Raw genomic sequence first — 21305 nt, forward strand, 5'->3', positions numbered from 1 at the left:
CTAAAGAAAACCAGGATCTGCGTTTGATTTATAAAATGAAGTTTATGGTTCAACTTTTTGGAATACCTCGACCGCAGTGAACGCAGAATTAAACTGTAGACCCGATTAAAGCAACAGAGAGCCACAGACGCTTACCTTTCACCACGAACGAAGATAAGAGAGTTTGATGTCTTCCGTCGTGAATCGATCAAAGCACGGGCTACACATCTCCAGCATTAAAAGCGATCAGGTGGCGCACTTTCACTTCTGCAGTCTCCACACACAAGCGCTCGCTTCGATTCAGTCCGCACGGCTTTGTCAAGCACTACTGCCCAGCTTTAGTTCGTACAAAGGTATCGTCCAGGAAAGACATGCATCAAGCTCCGATGCTTTTGATAAAACATCTACAATAACGTGAAAGCACGAAGCGTCCCCGCAGATCCAGCGCGATTCTCGGCGATAGTTCCAGCAGTTAATGCCATGACCAGCCTGCGCTTCTCGTCAATAACAGGCTATGAGAGCTCAGTGAACCGTGGCTTGGACTCGACTGGCTCTCTGTTCGCTCTGCCCACTCGAGAGCTTGTGAATGGTAATGAGCGTCCATGATGTCAGCAAGTCAACGTTCCTACATTAGTTTAATTAGCGACGTGAATAGCTGGTGTTGTTGGAATCATTCACATGCAAATCAGTCACTTTCCCTCCAACTGTAAAGACCCCAAGAAATACACGGATTTCACAAGGCAAAAGGAAACTGAGGAGGGGAAAGAACGCAGTTTATATGTAAATGATGTGGTTTTGTAATATTTATGAACTGTAGGCCTATATGTGATGCATTAGCTTAACTTCATTTCCATATAAACACGTTTTTTTCTGATGTCAACTTTTCCTTTATTAGCTGCATTTAATTATATTTTCTCTTTTTAAATTTATATTTTCCCCTATACCACACAGCACATTTGAACATATCTCAGAACTGTATGCATAAAAATTATGCACAGTTTGCAAGATTAAAGGGGTGCCATTATTTCCTTATTTAGCACATGACACATTTCACCTATATACTCCCCCCTTATCCGAAATCTCCCAGTGAGTCAAAGACCACCAAAAACCATCACAGAAGATTCATAGATGATGCTTAACAGCATGAGCTACGCCTGGTTGGGTAAATCAATACTCCTATCAAAAGCCTTCTCACAACACCAGTTTGCAACAAAGAGGGAAAAACAGGAATTCGACAACAGCGGTTAAATTACTTAATAAAACGTCTATAAATCTATTTAAATGCAGCTGGCTCTTTAACTTCCAGGTGACTTAAGTCGTCGGTGTGGATGTGCATCCATCTGAAAGAAGGGTATCGCTTATTGGACTGTGCTTCTCTCTTTCAGCCTGAGCCAAACCCGTATCAATTACCCCCGTCCCAGTGCTGTAGGCTTTGGAGTAACATGCACTGACAGCCACAAGCTCACTGACATGCCTGGCTACAAGCCTACGCTGCTATAGAAATCCAGTAAACACAGTGCTCTCCAAGTCATGAGGCTGATTGGCTTTTTTTATGATCGCATAAGGTGTGTGTTAAATCACAGTATTTTGCCTGTCTAACATCAAAAGACCACAATACAGTCTGAAGTACATAGATCTAAAGAAGCACAGTGCAGCTGAATGCATGACAGGTTTACCATATCAAACCTTGAATTCACCTTCACACCAGTGTTATTTTAGTATTTATAGTTTTTATAGATCCTTTGAATTTTTATATTTTCAGTTTTCATTTTAAATTTAGTTACATTTTTTAGTAATTTTGTCATGTGTTTTTGTAATTTTTATTAGCTATGTAGTTTTAATTTATATTTCAGATTCCGATTTGTTTGATTAATTTCCAGTCAATTTTAGTTTTTTACATCTAATATTTATATTTTATTTTATTTCAGCTTTATTTCAATTAACTTGTTAAGTGGTTAACTGGAAGTTACCTCACCGCAGACAGGGAAAAACTGTAAATGTTTAACATTGCATTAAATGTTTCTATATGTAATTTTACTGTTATATACTGTCAAATTTATGTTTGGACTTTAAAACTATGAATTACCAATTTAAAGTCAAAAGAGTTTTATTAATATTTTGAATTAGTTTTTTTATCTGAACATTTTCTATTTTCATTTGAAATGTAGTTGATCTTTTAGCCATTTATTATATTTTTATATATTACCATTAATTTTTCAGTTTTAGTTAAGGTTTATGATTTATTAGTAATTTTATTGGTTCAGCTTGAACTTATTTAAGTTAGTTGCTAAACCAACATTTCTAATTTTCGTTTAATTTAAGTTTTACATCTAATATTTAGAGTTTTATATATATAGTTTTATTTTATTTCAGCTTTACTTCACTTAAATTTTTTATTCGTTTTAGTTTTTTGTTTATAAAATTAGTTTTTGTTTGAATAAGAAATGCAAAGTTGCAATAAAATGGATGTCATTTAATTTCATGAAGGCACCACACTCCCTTTAGCAAAATTGCTGATGGCTATCATTCTCAGTCAACACTGGGGCAGCTGTACAGCTCAACAGCTGATTGCCGAGGAATGCTTACATCTCTTTTTCTGGTGTGACCTCAGGATGAGATAACCAAATTCCATCTGGGGAATGGGCTTCAAGGAATCAAGGTACAGCAAACTACCTCCTCCACATTCAGTGCAGTTTATTTAATTTTTTTTGCTGTAGCCTTCTAATATTCTGATTATGGAGTTGTTTTTAATATAATCCATGCCTTGGATAGTTTTATGCCTGGACGTTCTTCTCGCATGTCAGGTTGAATTACATGGAAAAAATGCGGTATATGTGATTGTGGTATAAAAAAAAAAGTGAAATTCTTTTCATGGGTTACAACAGAGACTTTGCTTGAAATTCAATTTGCTTTGGAGTTTTGTTAACTATTTACAGCCTGCACATGCGAAGAAATGGAAGCAAAGACAGGCTGTGTAATACATTAAGTGATCCAGAGCTGCATTGGGACCCTGAGCTCCTGTATGACCTTGTGGATTAGCTGGCTATTTCTGCCCCACTTCTTCCACTTTGAAAGGGCTCTTCACTATACGGAAGTACTGCTGTGCCACATCCATCAAAGCATCAGATTAAAGGGAGGACAGCAGCTGCAGAGCACGATGGGAAGTTTTCTGAGCCATCCACATGCATTTTTCTGACTCAACCCAGAAGTGGAGCACATTTGCTTTGACAGTAGTGAGGAAGTTTTTTACCGTACTGAAGAGTTACAAGTGGCGATACAACATGACACATGGACTATTATATTGTACATTTAATAGCGCACTTGGCTTGTTTTAAGATGGAACAATAAAGTGTCTCTAAAACTACCCGAAGCATTCGAGCTGCACTGATGATTCATCTACTCCAAACATCTCTCTCTCTCTCTCTCTCTCTCTCCATCTTGCACATAGCAATCATATGCACGAATATAAACCTGTGCTTTCAGTCAGAACAATGTGAGGGGGCTGGGTCAGTGACTCTCAAAGGGTCTTACATCACATTCCGGGGGCCCATTTCACTGAACTTCCATTCATTCACTACTAGAAGATCCACTCAGAGATGGTTGTAGGTGTTACATCCCACAGCACAGTCATGTTATTTCTCACAAAATACACAGGAGATGGTCTTGCCAGTGGTCTTTTTATACAGTTAAGAACTACATGCACTTAAGTTGGCATGATGTTGCCAGCAAGCTACTGAAATTCTTGAAGTTTTAGTAAAGTCGAGAATAGATCAACTGCACTGTAAAAATGCTACAATAAAAGCTGTACATGGTTTAACATCGCATTTTAATGTAATTTTACTGTAAACTACTGTCCAATTAATAGTTTTTGCATGTTAAAGCTATGAATTACCATGTCCTTTAGGGTAAAAAAAAACAAAAAAAACACTAAAAGGACAATAGTCTGCATGAAACATATTGACATTTTCTGAATCACCAAGGACCAAGGTTTCAGCTAAAAATGTTATTTGTTGTTCTACTGAAGAAAAAAAAGTTACCTACATCTTGGATAGCCAGAGGGTGAGTAAATTAACAGCAAATTTTCGAGTGAATTATCTCTTTAATGTTTATTGTACATCATCACATTAGCAAATATGTAATTTTACTGTATAATACGGTCAAATCTATGGGTTTTGCATGTTAAAACTACGAATTACCATATAATTTATGGTGAAAAACAGTAAAAGGACATTACCCTGCATGACACATGACATATATGATTATGTTTTATGTATATCATTTTGTTCCTTGTCATTTTGTTATCAGTAATGTATATTAGGGTGTTTTGTGACCATTTTCTGTTTATTAGTTAATGTTTATTGCATTATTTTAGTATCATTATGGTGTTTTGGCCATGTTTTATAGAAAGGCCACTCACAATAAAGTGATTCATCGTGTGACACTTTTATTGCGTCACCTGTATTGTTTTGGTAAAAAGCAGGTAAAAAGTAGATTTTGGTAAATTCAATAATTTTTTTATTAAACGTGGTTGTAAATTGTACAATATGGCACCAATATGCCATATATTATGGAGAATTTCTGGCAACCTTAGATGCTTGGGTTTAACATGATTTTTTTACAGTATGGACCAGTTTTTTCATGTTCATATATAATGCAAATATCATGCAAACTTACAAAACGGAAAAAAAGAGGAATATTTTGATATTTATACCATTTAATGTATGGAAATTCTTGAGGACATGGAGCTTCCCCATAGCGATTTGCAATGGTTTTAAAGCAGCAAGTTAAATTTTAAAGTTAAATAAATGGGTGCTCAAGTATGCCCTGTTTAAATATTTAGTTTGGGGAGACTGCAGCAGCCAAGGAACAGTCCTTTACATAGAGCAGAGACTCAGATAGGCCTGACATGTCCGGAAGAGAGAAAGAGTCAGATGAAGAGGAACGGTAAGATAAATGTGCTCAATAAGTTTGTTTAGATATATTTCGGCAGAAAATAGAAACTACAGTTCGGTCACACTTATGCTCCACTTCATGACTGATAACCTTGTGTCATTATATCACCTTAAACCTTCCCAACATATTTAAAAAGCCATTTCTCTATGTTTTTTAAATCATTTATTTAGTTAGATTATATGCTGTTTACCTCACATTTCAGCAAAGTAGCTCTGGTGAAATCTAAATACATTATTTGATCATTGATCCTTATACAAATGGCCAAAAATGTTTGGATCAATATTTAAACCACACTTATAAATATCATTGCATTAAACAACCAAGTGGGATTTATTTTTAAGAGTGATAGCATACAATTTATCACCACCCATCTGGTAAACGTATTATCAGAGACGTAAGACCTCTCTGCCCAAAATGCTCTACATACACTTCCTTCTTACGGACAAACCATGTCAGGACTCACTTTCAACAATTCATCTTTAAAATAGATATATTACCTCTGGACTAGCTCTGGCCTGCACCTTTGAGATTTCCAGCGGCCAGCAGTGGAAAAACAAGAATACTAGTATCCATTATAGTTTGATTTCGCCCAGAAATGGTCAACAATTTATTAGAGGAGAGAGGCTCGGCTGCTATGGAAACAACAGAAGATAAAATAAAAAAGGACAAAAAGACACTCCAGAAATGATATAACAAAGAGGAAACTTATTAGAGAAGACTTTATCTAAACTATTCATTATGGCTGTTAATCTGTTAAGAGCTTAAATGGCATATGGCGAAGGAAGAAATGGAATTAATTTGTGTTGCTGCTACAAATCCACAAGATAGAAGAACAAGCATGAGACATGGTGGAAAATGAACTAATTCTATTATAGATGAGAAAAGATTAGAGAAAGAGAAAATAGCATATTGAACAGTGACATGAGTAGCAGGTGAGAGGTACAAATCGAAATCTGAAAAGTGCATAAAAATTCAATCTGATAATAAACTCTCGTCCAAAAACTCTGGCTTCTATTTGGCTTAATGGAAGAGGTTCTTTGGAGGGCAGCTGTGCCTTGTACAATTTTTATACACTACTGTTCAAAAGTTTAGGGTCAGTAAGTTTTTTTGTTAATGAATACTTTTATTCAGCAAGGATGCATTAAATTGATCAAAAGTGACAGCAAATACATATAATGTTACAAAAAAATGATATTTCAAATTAATGCCTTTTTTAAAAAACTTTCTATTCAACAAAGAATCCTGAAAAAAAGTAACACGTTTCCACAAAAACTGCACAACTGTTTTCAGCTGATAGGCTAATAAAAGTAATGAGCATATAAAATGATTTCTGAAGGATCATATGACACTGAAGACTGGAGTACTGGCTGCTGAAAATTTAGATTTGTCATCACAGGAATAAATTACATTTTAAAATATGTTCAAATTGAAAACGGATCCAATTGTAATAATATTTCACAATATTACTCTTTTGACCAAATAAATGCCACTTTGGTAAACATAAGAGATTTCTTCCAAAACATTAAAAAAATTATACCGACCCCAAACGGTATAATTTATAATATTCAGGAAGTAAGACTTAAAATATAAAAACATGAGAAAAGAGCGAGGTGATAAATCTACATAGAAACAGAGTGAGAAAGACAGATGGACTTTATTTTCCCATATTAGCTCCATAAATCCTCTTTGCTATTCAACAGTCCTCAACTCTCTAAATCTTGCCCTGTGGTCTGTGCTTATTTACATTTCCTTCATATGAATTGAAGTAGTAAGTTACACCCTACATGGCATTAATGGCCCAGGCAGGCATCAAGCAGAAAGGGGAACACACACACCTACCATTTTGGTGTGTTTATTTAAACTGCAAGTGATGGGGGATGGAGTGTTTGAGTGTGTGTGGAACTCGGAGAAGGTTTGGTGTTAAACTGCAGGTCTTGGTCCACTTCCCACATATCTACACTCTTAGTATGCTTTTCACAGTGCGCTTGTTTCTCACAGACTCCTCCTGCTTCATACACAGACGCTCCGCTGTATGGGACGTCCCGAAGATGGATCAGAGCACAGGGCTAGAGGGGAGTTATACATGCACCCCAAACCTCTTAGCCTTGGAATTAAACCCTTCTTTGTCTTTACTAATTGTCCTTACTTACTAAGAATTTGAGGCACTGTGGGAATTGTCAGACCAGATCTGATCCACATATGGAAAACAGCCCTTCTGCCACACAATGGCATTGATTGGAGCCGTTCCAAATCTCCACAGTCTACTTAAGCGAGCTGCCAGTGATTAAATATGGAGATTACTCTGGGATGGCGATGTGAGATCCAGAGCAGATATATAAAAAATATGTAATATTTGTATTCATGTTGTTTTGGAAACAATATCCAAAATGTACATTTAATTAATCTAAAAATGTAATGTGGTGTAAGTAAAAAGTAATAACCATAGTTTCTTTACAGGACACATGTTAATGTGAACATCTTAGTCATTATTTTTATATTTTTCATATTATAGCTTTGAAATATTTTTAAGGTAAAAGGGTATTTTTTTTAAACCTATATAATGAATTAATAATATTCACAAGTTTTCAGAAAGTTGCACAACATGACTTAAATTTAAATCACTGTCATAAAAAGGTCAAATTATCAGATATTTAAAAATGCGTCACTAAAACTCAAACTGTACACACACACACATTGAGTTTCCATGTTTTATGGGGACATTCTATAGGTGTAATGGTTTTTATACTGATATTATCGTGCTAATTTATGTAATTATTTACTTGGTTTCATTGCGAGAACGTGAACCAACTCCAGCATAAGGCTAAAAGCAGCCTAATGTTTTTAATATGACTGAATTTGTATTTAACATGATAACAAATTAATAGCAACATCGTAAGTTACTAATTATAATGCTTACATTTCCTCAGTTATTCAAAAAGCAGCTACAGAAAAAGAGCAAAGAACCTTACATTACCAAAGAACATCATCACAAGCTCAGTCTAGCGTGAGTTTATGCACTTTAAAAACACTCCCGTTAAAATCAGTGAGTATGATGAATAAATCTCTTATTCTTACATCACACGTACATCTGCACTTTGTTGATGAGATCATTCGCGAGTCAGAATTCAGTCAGCGTGCGCTGAACAACAGAACTCCGCTGTTTCAGTGATGACTCATCCGAACGCATCTGATTGGCCATTTTTGAATTCATAAGCCCAGCATAATCGTGTGTGATTGGTTAGAACTAGGGTTGGGTATCGTTTGGGTTTTTTCCGATATCGGTGTCAAATCGATACTTTTAAATAAAAAAAAATAAAAAAATGGATTGGCCATTATTTAGCGCTATAAACACATTTGTGACCCTGGAGCACAAAACCAGTCTCTTAAGTCGCTTGGGTATATTTGTAGCAATAGCCAAAAATACATTGTACGGGTCAAAATTATAGATTTTACTTTTATGCCAAAAATCATTAAGATATTAAGTAAAGCTCATGTTCCATGAAGATATTTTGTAAATTTCCTACCGTAAATATAATCAAAACTTAATTTTTGATTAGTAATATGCATTACTAAGAACTTTATTTGGACAAATTTAAAGGCGATTTTCTCAATATTTAGATTTTTTTGCACCCTCAGATTCCAGATTTTCAAATAGTTGTATCTCGGCCAAATATTATCCTATCATAACAAACCATACAACAATGGAAAGCTTTTTTATTCAGCTTTCAGATAATTCTCAAATTTAAAAAAATGTACTCTTATTGACTGGTTTTGAGCTCCAGGGTCACATTTAATGTCCGTTTCATTCATACTGGATGCCAGAGGGCACCCTCGCGCATAAACTCCACATGTGCATCACAGAAGGAACAGGACTCGGATACTTAGGAAATCCCTAATATGGACAGGCATTAGGGATGGGCGATACCCCTTATTTAGTTTTCGATACGATACCGATATTTTTCAAGGCAGTATCGTCGATATCGATACCGATTCGATACGTCTGCATTAAACTTTTAAATTATGAAATGTATTAAATTATGTAATTGCACAAACTATGTAGGCTACAATTTCAATTTATTTATTGTGAAATAACTCAAACATTTATGTTTTTATTTCTGTCCTCTGATAAGCATTGTTCAGGGCTGCCATTACCAAAAGCTTTAATGCTTTCTTATGATACTTTTGGGAAACGCAGCCCTGTTTGAATGCACTGTAGCAGTGAGTGAATGCTATCTGTGGATTGATTGGTTCTGTCTTGCAACATTTGCTGTGTTCAGATGAGCAGGAAAATAGTTCTATCCTACACAATTACTCGCTAACAAAGGTTATTCGTCCAATCCAATGCATATTGTACACATTATTATTATTATTTTGTTAAATAAACAAAACCACTGGTAAATAAAACGCACCTTAGTATCGATATTTTTTGTTTGAGTATCGATACTTTCGATACTCGCGCCAGTATCGATATATCGATACTTCAGATCGATACGCCCATCCCTAACAGGCATTGCTATTGCTGTAACGGAGTAAACAGAAGATATAAACGTTTTGAATGATAAAACAAAGACAATAAACACTCGACTGTGACAATGTATAGTTTATCTGTGTTATTTAAGCCATCGCTGGTATTTTTATAAGTATATTTATAATCAATTGCTAACCGACAAAGCCTTTTTACCATATGCTTTTTACAGTATAGAACATGTTTTCTGCCTCAATCTGTGACAAGAAGCCACATCAGATCACTAAATGAAGCAGTTGTGTAGTAAAAACGTTATAGTGTTCTCTTTTGTTGGACAACAGGTTTAGAAATGCTTCTCATTGCAAGTCATTTCAAGGAAAGTTTAGCTTTAGGTATTTTAAGCGTGTTTAGTTGAGCTAGCTAACGGTTGGCTACCTGCTGCAGTCAGAGCAAGTGTAACTACTGCATATGCTAATGCTCTCATTTCCCGAGTTGTGCTTTTAAGTCGGAATGTGAAAACAACATGGACACTCGCGTTACTACAAAGATGTGTTGGATTTGTATTATTAGAGCTTTCCGAATTGCGTTCGTGAATGTTCTCGTGAATTTTTCACGTGCGGTGCCGGTAACCCTTATGTCCGTTTCGGAGAACCAGAGAACAAATATTTCAATCGATCGCTCAAGCATTTAAGTGGCACCGAAATCTGCATTCTGATTCGGTTCTAGTACATACCGGTTACATAGGCACCATACTGGCACCGGGTTTCTGTACCCAACCCTAGTTAAAACGTGTAATACTGTAAAAACGCGGAAAAAGAAATATAATGCAACAAATAAGCCCTAATATTAATTAGATAGTATTACTAGCCTGATAATAATAATAATCATCGTCTTGCTATCGTCAAAGTCATCAGCCACAGGCGATATCTCCGTCTATCATCGATATACGATACTATCGTCTATCGGCACAACCCTAACCGATACCCAATCTGGCTGAAAATGTCAGTATCGGAGCCAATACCTATATTGAGTATTGGATCTATGCATCCCTACCCACAAGGACAAGTATTTCAGATAATGCCCTCTTTGTGGGGACATTTTGTCCCCATAACGTAGGGTTTACCAGGACCACACACACACACACACTGGTTTCCATGTTTTATGGTGATATTCCATAGACATAATGATGTTTCTACTATACAACTTTGTATACCCTACAAATTCTTACCCTGAACCTCACAATAAAAAAAAAAAACTCAAAACTTTCTGCAGTTTTTAGGTTTTCAAAAAAGATCATTCTGTATGATTTATAACAGTGATCCTCAAATCTGGCTCGCGAGATCCACTTTCCTGCAGAGTTTAGCTCCAACCCTATAATCAAACAAACCTACCTGTGATTTTCTAATGATCCTGAAGACATTGATTAGCAAACTCTGCAGGAAAGTGGATCTCGCGAGCCAGATTTGAGGATCACTGATTTATAAGCTTGTTTCCTCATGGGGACCAAAAAATGTCACCACATAGACAAGGATTTTGGACTTTGCCATCTTTGTCCCCATAACTTAGATTATACCTGAACCACACATACACCCACCCACCGACCCACACACACACACTTTCGTGGCACACCTGCCTTTTCTGAGCAATTTTCTATCCCTGTTAATTGCCGGGTGAAAGTCATTGAAATCTAAAATAACTCTCAGTTCCTTCCATAGACGCTTTAGAGAAGGTAGGCTGTAATTCTACAGTGCCAAATCAGAGCAGTTTCTTAAACCCCCCAGCATGTGGGTGTAGAAAGAACATAAATAGCACACTTTCACTAAACACACAAAAAAACAAGCCGTTTAAAACACTGAAATCTAATAGGTGAATTTAATGGAACATTGTAATAAATGCCTAAAGCGTCAATAATATGTTACGTGTTTATTAGACTGAGCTTGTGCCTTCTGAAGATTGTAGTTTAAAAATCACAAGCCAAATGAACAACAACTCCACGTACTATAATGAAAAACTCAATCCCGTTTGTCTGCATCCCAACGGCTCTTGGCTTGATGTTAATTACTGATTAAAATGTTAAAACCGTTTAGCTCATGGCTGGAATATGTAATCGCTCTACTTTGTCATTCACGGCTGGTGCCGAGAGACCAATCTGCTGAACGCTGCATCTGTCACCCCTTCCGGCGATTCGTCACTGTGCGGGCGTAACAAGTCAGAGGATATGACATAATTATCCCATTTTGTTCTTCGGTGTTGCACGCTAGCTATCATGCCCTGAATATGAACCCATAAAACAATTAAACAAAACTATGCGTGTCATAAACACAAGGCCGGAGAAAAGGGCACCATGTCTGTTTTCATCATGGTTATCGTGAATTACCATCTTCAGGCCAGAGGTCAGTGGCGCAGTGGCTAGCATGTGAGCGTTTGGTGTTGACACATGCCTGATAATTAGCACTTTTGGCATTAAAGGTCTTGTCATACAGATAAGCTTTGCTAATAGTATAACAGCACAAAACAGCATTAGCATGCAGTAGAAGGCACTATATCCAGCTAAAAAGACCAGTTAGCAGGATATGTTGTGTTTTAGATGCTAGTGTCTTAGCAGGGTGTTTGGCTATACAATATGGTTATGAACCTCCACTAGCTAGTCTAGGGCCAAACTAGCATAAATTAGCCTGAACTAGCATGGTTGCAGTCCTCTGTAGAGAGGCTAACAGACCCACGGGTGTTCTTGATCACATTATTGATCTGTTTATACTATCATTTAGTGTTTAATCTAAGCCTAAAGAGGTTTTCCTATCAGCTACCCACAGAGATCTTGTTTTATTTATTTATTTTTGCCTAGTATGAAGCAAATTATGTAGCAAATCAGGCCATATGTGCATCTAAACATGATCTAGCAGACCTCTTAAGTACGCATATCATATGTAGTGCAGAGGCAATGAAATTAAATAAATATGTAAGGCTCACAGATTTGAAATGACGCTAGTAAGCAGTTTTTCCTTCCTCACAGGATTCTGTGTGTGGGAGTGCAAACAATGTATGAACTCAACCATCTGGTCTGTTTTACAGCCTGTGTTTGCAAATCCTTCCTATTTCTAAAGTAGCATCTCAAGTTGTCATTTGGTTTTTATTCTTCCCTCAAGAGAGTTGTCTTTTTGTTGGTAAGCAGACAAACATGCAATCTACGAGATGCTGTCGAGATAAGAACAAAAGGAGTTCAGGACAAGACCGGCCACACTCACACGAGTCTCCACCACAGAGCTCTGTTTTAGAGGCCAGGTGAGGAATTTGACACACTAAAGCTGGTGACCAGCGTTAAACTTTAGAGATCCTGTGTCGGCTACAAACACACACACATACACACAATTAAAAACAGCTCTAACCCTAACTCGAACAAAAACCCCTCACACACAAACCAGAAGTTAAAAGATGCTATGGGTTAACCAACATGCTGTTCCAGATCTGAAATAATTAACTTTTGTCTCCATCAAGAGAATACCTTCATTAAAAAAGTCCCATAAATATTCTTTAATGATTTAAAATCATTTGATTGTTGGTGCCAATAGCCTTGTGGGCATCCCGTGTTCGAATACTGACTCGAGGACCTTTCACAATCCCACCTCTCCTCTCTCTCCCACTTCGCTTCGATTCAATTCTGATCTGTCCTATCACAATAAAAGCAAAAAATGCCAAAACATCAGTTTGTTTGTGCATCCTTAACCAATGGTTTGAGTTTGGGGGTGGGGCTAACTGTTTATCTGCTAATCATTGGGTCTCATTCACTATTAATGGAATTAATTAGGCTATTTCATGTGTGTATGTACAGAAGAACATCTCATAAAAACTCAAACTCGCTATGTTCATATGGACGTTATTTGTTCTTAACCTTGTTCTAATTCCAAATGAGTATTCCAAATGAGTGACCGCATAACTGAGGATAGTAATTTGCATAAAACACGCCCAAACCATTTCTCTCCATATAAGGGCTTTCTCATACAACATTTCTTTTACAGCAGAAAACATATGATGCTCTAAAGATGCAATCTTGCCTGACAGTATGCAGTTTCCCAAGCGAAGCCAAGTGTGCCATCCTTAAAACCAGTTTAAACAACAATAAACATCTTTTATACAGACCCAGATTATTACAAACCTCCCATTAGCCATCTGAATATTTATACAGCGAAATCTTGCAGCCCAAGCTATACTCTTTCATTATATATGATGAAATATAACATTTCAACACAATTATAAAGGCTACCTACAGTAGAGTATGTGATTTGTGCATGTGTGGTTTCAGTTGTTCCTACATTTTTTAGAAAATTAAGAATAAAGTTTTTGGTGAATGATGATTTGTTCATGAAAACGCTTATTTGCAGTTTTCACGCACCAATTTGTGTATGCGCACGCTTGGTGAATGAGCATTGTTTTAGCAAATTAATTTAGTGACGTAAGTGGCACCGAAATGACACACTTCATTCAGCTTTGGAAGAAAATTTCACACTCTTCCAGAACAGCGGAAACAAAATTCAGCATATTAGTTAGACACAAAATGGAAATCAGTTGCATCAAAGCCTCACACCTGCTTAATGGAAGAAACAATCACCATGATGTCTTTTATATTTTATATGATGTCTATGTCCTTTATATTTTCTAAGCCAGTTTTGCTGCCTCTAATTGCCTTGAGTTGACATTAATACTGAAGATATGACTCACTGTGGGTCTCACCCTCTCTCTGTTCATCTGCTACCAGCTTTCTCAACTATGCTTGTTAGGCCATTGCAAGGACTCTACAAGGCAGAGTCTTAGATTTGTTTAAACGGTAATTCATTGCATGACAGTCTTTGCCATCCAATAAATTACAGAGATGAAAAATGACAGCAGCCCATTAAAGATAGACATTGTCATGATGAGCAAAGCTTTTAACCTCATTTTCTGTAAGTAGAGCACAAGGTTGGTTATATTGGTATTTTAAACTATTGGACATTCGGGTAATGCATAATGCGTAAAGGGACAATTCACTCTGCCACCATTGTTCACCCTCATGTCGATTCAAACATGTACGACTTTCTTTGATGAATGGAAATTACATACTGCACTGCTTGCTCTTTACCATAAAATTACAATGAATGAGGACTCAAATGACATGAAATCACCATAGAAGTATCAGTAGTTATTACAACTCGTGTGTGTGTGTGTGGAGTTGACAATGGGCTTCAGGAGGAACCTAATTGATTGCAAATGTCAAGCAATGATGAAAAAACACCATGGGGCTAAATGTGTTCATGTGAGTAAATGTTCAACATATAACATGCTGACTAGAAACCAAACAAAGAGAAAGAGACACATCAACCATCCAGCTCATCTACTGAAGCATGACCGTTCAATGGGACAGATCTATCACACTTCTCCTCTTGCTGGCATCTGGGAGGATGTTGTGCCAACCATTTATTTAGCCTCAGATTTAGGGCTTTGTGGGAAAGTGTGAGCCTAGGGGGAAGGGACATTAGGGAGGGAGGGTTAGGGTGTTAATGGTTAAATGTCTCACTCACCTTGTTCTGATGTCATTGGATCAAGATATCTTCCATAAAACACGGCATGCAGTTGAAATTAAACCCTGAACGCAAGGAGAAACCAGTTCTGGGTACATGAAATCTTGAAATGCTTAATTTCTGGTCGTAGATATCAGATTGATCTTAGAAAAAAAACAATAATGGTCTCAGATATTTATAAATTAACATTCTTTCTCTACATTTAACCCAGTGTTAAACACAATACGGTGAAAACATTTGAGGTCATTGTCCAAAAAGAAACCGGTGCCATTTATTGGGCAGAGGCATCAGACAGAAAGATGGATAGTTTTTTTTAGCAGTGTTGTGTGTCAGTGTTCAAAATGAGGAATAGATGAAAAGGGCGAAGAGAGGGAGGAGGAAAAGAAAGATGAAGTTTGCTCTCTCATGCTTGCACTAACAGAGTCAACATGAGTCTTGCTTTTGCTTTCTTTGAGAAAAGTCACAGTGTCACATTTTTCTATAGAGCTAAGCATCAAAACAAACACTATCTACTGTGAGGCTTAGGAACAGCTTAAACCAACTGTTAAATTGTATTTTTCGTGTGAAATGCATACACAATCCACATTACGATTAAGGGTTAAATCATAAAATAGCATTAAAAAATAAAAATAAGAACAGTGCATGTAGATAAACCTTATGAATAATACCTCATAAAAATATGAAAAATATCCTTTTTTGGATTTTTTTTCTAGTCCTGCATGCATAAGCGTTAAAGGCACTCAGGGCAGATCTCGTGGCTAGTAGGGAGGTGTAAAGCCCGAGGGAAGTTAAAGAGGTGGTCTGTGTAATTTTAAAATGCAATGGTTGAAAACCAGAACGAATGCCAGCAACACTCCACTTGGAGGGAAGTAATACTCTGACTTGCCCTCTGGAGTTACACACACGCAATATGAACAAACAGTACACAGTCCACACTGCCATATTTAAACTCATGGTCTGTGCTCATTTATAGATCCTGTCCACCTAATTACATCTACACAGTCAGTCAGTCCCAGTGAAAGGCTACAGAAGTGTGTTACATTAATAACAATCACTAGCAGTCTTATCACACTCACCACAGCTTTCACCAGCTTAATGAGCGAAGGACTGCTTAGCAAGACCTGCAAAACAACACCACCGGGCCAGATGAGGCCACGAACACACACATTCCCTCACGCAGCGGCTGAAAACTGCACCATCAGCGTTATTCCGATAACTAATGCCCTTTTAATATTCCTGACGTGTGGTTTGCACTCAAGCACTAGATGTTGCTGTGTGTGTGTGTGAAGAAACAGACTTGATGCTGTGTGATGCATATTTAGAAACTCTGGTTGTAATTTTGATGAAGATGGAAAATAAAATAAAATAGTTAGATTACTAGATGATGTATTCTGTATTCGGTAATTTATACAGGGCAGGGATTGAAGAATAAAATAAAATAAAATAAATAAAACAATAAAATAAATTAAATTAAAATTAAATTAAAATATGATGATGATTTGTGTGTTTTAAAGGCAGAAACAGATTGGATGCTGTATTAGAAAATTTCTACAGGGCAGGGATTGACGATAGAATACAAAAATAAATAAAGATAATAAAATAAAATAAATATATAATATAATATACTCCTGGATGGTGTCCTATTAATGCCGCTCCTCTCAGTATGTCTTCTGCTGTATTTGGAAAATCAATTACAAGCAACTGTATTTTTACTTGTTTGGAAAGACTCCCGAATGATCCTGTGTCCCTGAGGTAAACAAGAGAGGAAACGGACAAAGCTAGAGAAAGAGAACAAGAAAAAAAGAGAGGGGGGAAGCAAATGCTTTGATTTTTTTGACAGATTGTCAGGCTGGGGGAGTGAATGAGAGCGTGTCCAGCTTGGACCCGTATCTGCATATTGCTGTGCATAAGGACGCCAACAAAAGCCTGATCGAAGATCAGATGAAACAGTGTGTGATGGCCCAGTGATGCCTTTGCTGGCAGAGCTTTGTTAGCATGAAGGCCAAAATTGTGAATTTAATCTTTACTGAATATTGCAGAACTACAGACATCAAGCCCACACACACTCACACTTCAGTATGAATCTTTAACTGGAAACATGATCGGGACTTAAGCTTGGCTGAACACTGCCTAAATTAATGGTTATGAATGAGGAGAAAAGAAACATTAGAGTCGAGTATGTTTGGGATTTGGATACCATAATGTTCTCTAATCTGATTTAGGCTTCTAATACATTTATTAAGTAGATTCTTGTAGCAAAAGAAGAGTATATACACACTGCTGAACACATGGTTTGAGGTATCCTAACCAAATTGGAAACTCAAGTGATTTGAGATGCTCTTTACAGCAGCAAGTTCATAAAAGCTCTACACCACAAATGGAGTTTAGTCAGGGAACGCACCACATTTACATGGGCACAAATTAAAAACCTGTGAGAGATAAATATAAAATGGTTAGACATGATTTGGAGGGCTTCTAAAAGTTAGGCTTAAATAGGCTTATTTAAAATAAATGCTGTCATTCAAAGGTGACGGTTGATCAAAAGATCTATCTATCGGGACTTAAGCTTGGCTGAACACTGCCTAAATTAATGGTTATGAATGAGGAGAAAAGAAACATTAGAGTCGAGTATGTTTGGGATTTGGATACCATAATGTTCTCTATTCTGATTTAGGCTTCTAATACATTTATTAAGTAGATTCTTGTAGCAAAAGAAGAGTATATACACACTGCTGAACACATGGTTTGAGGTATCCTAACCAAATTGGAAACTCAAGTGATTTGAGATGTTCTTTACAGCAGCAAGTTCATAAAAGCTCTACACCACAAATGGAGTTTAGTCAGGGAACGCGCCACATTTACATGGGCACAAATTAAAAACAGTCTGTGAGAGATAAATATAAAATGGTTAGACATGATTTGGAGGGCTTCTAAAAGTTAGGCTTAAATAGGCTTATTTAAAATAAATGCTGTCATTCAAAGGTGACAGTTGATCAAAAGATCTATCTATCTATCTATCTATCCATCCATCCCAGGGCTGTCCAAACTTGGTCCTGGAGGGCCGGTGTCCTGCAGAGTTTAGCTCCAACTTGCCTCAACACACCTGACTGGAAGTTTCTATGCCTATAGTAAGAGCTTGATTAGCTGGTTCAGGTGTGTTTAATTAGGGCTGGAGCTAAACTCTCCAGGACCGAGTTTGGACAGTCCTGATCTATACAGATGCTTGTAAGTTCTCTCCAACAATGTGTACATTTAAATAATATTCTTATAAAACTACAATAAATTAATAATAATAATAATAAATCTGTGAAGGACACTTACAGTACAATGTTCCCTGGCTTTCCTAATTTACAAATATTCATATACATATCTTTGTCTCCGTCTCTCGCTCAGTTTCTTGTCCTCCTTTTACCCCCCCCCCCCCTTCTTGCAAGTGAGTTTTTCATTTTCCTTCCAAGGAATCTCCAATGGCGTTAGCATTACTTGGAAGCACGCTGCTCTCTGCACGCGTACGCACACGCACAAACCTATAATTTTTCTCATTCCCTTGGACAAGAGCCTCCAATTGTGACAGGACTATGAAGACATCACGCACAGCAAATTGGTGGAAAAAGTCCCCTTATGTCACTCAGCACACAGAGGGAGAGCTGTTGTGGAGATCTCGCCTGTTGTCTGGCAAAACACGCAGAGGTATCTCAAGCATGCCCAGCCGTTGTACACTCTCTCTCACACACACACACACACACACACACACAACAGGACATTTGGAAAGTTCCTGCGGTACATAAACAACATTGCCGGCTCTATTACAAAGTGAGAACACACTTCAATCGGGAAGCTTTTCTATCCTTTTCTTTGTTCTCGTCATCCAATGCCAAAGTTTTCAGAGGCTAGCAGTGGTACGTGTTCCATGATGCTGCCATAGCCTGACAAACACAACCACGCATGATCCGTTTAATCTGACATCCATTTGTGTTATCATATCAAGAACACGCTCTAAAGTTCACACTTGTCACACTTAAGCATGACTTATTGAAAGTTATCCCTGGGGGTTCGTTTGCCATTTTGTGCGGCAAAGCTCTGAAAACCAGTGTGTATAGATGAGGTCCACTGATCGCGCATGGCGTGACGTGATGGAGTGGGGTGTTTGCTGCCAAGGCTGCGGCTTTGGACAGCCAGTGAAAGAGAAAGAGAGTGAGATGAAGGAAAAAAAGAGGAGGGGGAGGGAGGGATACTTCATTATAGACTCATTCATCATCACAGGTACTGTAGCTGCACCTTCTATATTTCCTTGTTCGTTTTAAATGTTCCTCTTTTTCTTCCTCAAACCTGCTGACTCTGTTCTCCATCTTAATCTGTTCTAACTGCATCCATGTGTCATCATCTTTTCTTTTTCTGACTCTTTTTTCTTCACTTGCAAACAGTGTACTCAGACCTGTATCCAGTTTTCAGACTGACTCTGGATCAGTACTGCTAGTTCTAAAGGAGCTTGTCTATAGCTTCTCCACCACCTGTTCATGAAACATCAGAAGATCAGCATTTTATACATTTAGAACAGGCCTCTCAGAGTTATGCATACACACACGTGAACTTCATGCATTCATATATTCGTTCATCTTAACAGGATAGTTCACCCAAAATGTAAAATTCTGTCATGTCATTAAGTGCTGTATCAACACTGATGTAAACAAGCAGGGATGAGAAGCGCATGGCGGAACACGTGAGATGCGCTGAATGAAAGCGCACATTCACTCTCTGACAGCAGATGGCGCTGAACAGCAGAAATGCAGCCATTCCCCCGGAAACCCCATAAACAAAGCAGCTGCTCTACTTTCCGTTTCTGAAACGTATTTAAATAGCCATTCAGATTTGTGTATTCGCTATGGTGTTCATCACAACGCCATATACTTAAATATTTAGACTTAATAGGCTATTTATTTTCTAACTTTTCTACATTTTAATCTGGACTACAACATGCCCTATATATTGTTTGAAAGTGTTTTGATTCTTTATCGTTCGGTCACATTTTACATTTGGGCTTCATTAGTTAACATCAGTTAATTCATTAGTTAACAAACTGCCAATGAAAAATTCATTAATCTTAGGTAATTCCAATATTTAATAACAAAATTCGCAACTGTTATTTAATGAGCTAACAAACTAAGAGTTGTATTTTTAACAAAGACTAATATCTTCTGTAGAAAATGTAGCTCATTGTTAATGTTAATGCATTAACTAAGGTTAACTAATTAGATCTTATTGCAAACAAAGTGATACCTATTAGTCTTTATAATTCTTTTGCACTTTAATCAGTGTAAAAAGTTTAGCTTTATAATTTTTTGTGCATTACTTTATTGTTTTTAAATGTTCGTTATTTTTGTTATAAGAAAAAAGTTATTAAACCTGTTATACTGCATTATGACAACACATTTTTGCAACTACATTTCAATACCGTGATAATACTGTATATCCTGATAAAAGCATTAGCAATTAATCGCAACATGAAAATTTGATACCGGCATATCCCTAATTTGCGCACAACAAGTATTCTCATAGCTTCATAAAATTATGGTTGAACCACTGATGCTACATGGGCTATTTTAATGATGACTTACTACCTCTTTCGGCCTTAAACGTGTCAGTTGTGTTGCCGTCTATGCATGCTCAGAAAGCTCTCAGATTTCATCAAAAAAATCTTAATTTGTGTTCAGATATTCACATACAGACTTCATATTTCCTGAGGAGTCATCAAGCCTTTATGCTTACTGAGTCACATTCTTTCTAATCTGAAGATAAAAGTATTTTGAAGCTGAAGTATTCTTAGATAAATTAATATTTTCAAAATCTTACGCAGTCAGGCCGTATGAGTCACTGCATTCAACTCATTGTCATCAATAACACAAAGACCCTCTTGACTCCATGTTAGTCAGCACCTTTTAAAATTTTTTTTTAATAAAAATCATTGCAACTATTAAACGCACAATGTTCAGACCACAAGTTTCCCCCCATTAAAGCTTAAGTTTGTCATCCAGGCCTGACTTTTCTACTCAGCCTCTCAGTAGACTTTTCTACAGTTCACCAATCTCAGTAGTATCACATGCCAGAGACATTCAGACTAGCCAGCAGCTATGAACTTTACCATCCCAATTGCTGCAGACACACTATTTTCCAACCAAGAGGGTCATGTTCACAAAGTATCCACAAGAAAGAGAAGATTGCAGGTCAGAGAGAGAGCCGATACTCTTACTGAATTCAGTTATTGTGAATGCAAGCAGGACAGAGCTATATTTTATGTGCATATCTGACAAATCAGCCCCACATATGCACGTACACAGCAGATATTAGACATGCCTTTG

General features: G+C 37.1%; 1 protein-coding gene across 2 annotated transcripts in view; it reads right to left on the minus strand.

Annotated features, from left to right (window-relative positions):
• Positions 1-21305, minus strand: part of prickle2b (prickle homolog 2b) — an 81116-nt gene that overhangs the window by 20250 nt on the left and 39561 nt on the right. Inside the window, exon 1 of one of the 2 annotated variants that reach the window (XM_016278781.1) lies at positions 136-536. The exons of the other annotated variant lie outside the window; for it this stretch is intronic. The gene's annotated coding sequence lies outside the window, so the exon portion shown is untranslated. Of the gene's footprint in view, positions 1-135; positions 537-21305 lie in introns of those variants that run through there. 2 annotated transcript variants of the gene reach the window in all.

This window comes from Sinocyclocheilus grahami, unplaced genomic scaffold (assembly GCF_001515645.1).
Source record: "Sinocyclocheilus grahami isolate Dianchi unplaced genomic scaffold, SAMN03320097.WGS_v1.1 scaffold125.1, whole genome shotgun sequence".
In the NCBI taxonomy this organism is placed as follows: domain Eukaryota; kingdom Metazoa; phylum Chordata; class Actinopteri; order Cypriniformes; family Cyprinidae; genus Sinocyclocheilus; species Sinocyclocheilus grahami.